The sequence below is a fragment of the Nicotiana tomentosiformis genome, chromosome 2, assembly GCF_000390325.3.
Source record: "Nicotiana tomentosiformis chromosome 2, ASM39032v3, whole genome shotgun sequence".
Classification (NCBI taxonomy): Eukaryota; Viridiplantae; Streptophyta; class Magnoliopsida; order Solanales; family Solanaceae; genus Nicotiana; species Nicotiana tomentosiformis.
Genome location: NC_090813.1, coordinates 114,445,617 through 114,446,567, shown reverse-complemented (window position 1 = coordinate 114,446,567; position 951 = coordinate 114,445,617). Strand labels below are relative to the sequence as shown.

The window sequence follows — 951 nt, the reverse complement described above, 5'->3', positions numbered from 1 at the left end:
TGAAAAGATTCAAATTTTTGTGCCAAAGAAACAATCTGTTGCGTTAGTGTATTTAAAGCATCTACCTGATTTACCGTTGCGGTCTTGTTGATAATCACACGCTCAGATGGTTATTGGATGGCATTCTCAGAAATTTCATTCAACAACTATAATGCTTCTTCTGTGATCTTTCCCATTAAGGAACCTCCTGCAGCTGCATCAATCACATTTTTAGAAGAGGGTTTTAACCCGTGATAGAAAATGTATAACTGCATATGTTCAGGAATGTCATGATGTGGATATTTTTTTAGCATTTCTTTTAATCTTTCCCAAGTTTGATAAACAGACTCAGTGTCTGTATGCAAGAAATTAGATATATCATGTCTTAACGTTGTGGTTTTAGCAGGGAAAAAATATTTATTCAAAAAATTTTGAGCCATCTGGTCCCCATGTGGTTATGGATCCTTGAGGCAAGCTTCGCAACCAAGTTTTGGCGTATCCTTTTAAAGAAAAAGGAAATAGCCTTAACTCGATTGCATCAGGAGGTACTTCATTATACTTAGCAGTTTTAACAAGTTCCAAGAAATCAATTAAATGACTGTGTGGATCTTCACTTGAATCTCCAGTGAAGATACATGATAGTTGAATTGTTTGAATCAGACCGGTCCTAATTTCAAAGTTGTTAGCTGCCACAGGGGGTTTTCTAACACTAGATTCACAGTTGAAGCAGTCAGGTCTAACATAATCCCTTAGGATTCTATTTGCTGGTCTTGGCGCAATTTCGTCAAACTAATCTTCTACATGGACTGGTGGTAGGCTGTCCAGTGGGTTGATATTCTCTACTTCCTGGTTCTCCATTTCTTCACAAGCTATGCCTTGAGAAGATGATATTTGTTTTTTCCTGCGCAACTGAAAAAATCTTTCAACTTCAGGATCGTAATTGAGTAACTCTTTTGTAGAAGAGCGGGTCAT

The 951-nt window shown here is 37.3% G+C and overlaps 1 non-coding gene across 1 annotated transcript; it reads left to right on the top strand.

Moving 5' to 3' along the window:
* The first annotated feature begins 264 nt into the window (after positions 1-264).
* Positions 265-371, top strand: LOC117279328 (small nucleolar RNA R71). Its single transcript, XR_004509742.1, has one exon. It is a non-coding gene; the product is annotated as a small nucleolar RNA R71 (small nucleolar RNA).
* Positions 372-951: the final 580 nt, after the last annotated feature.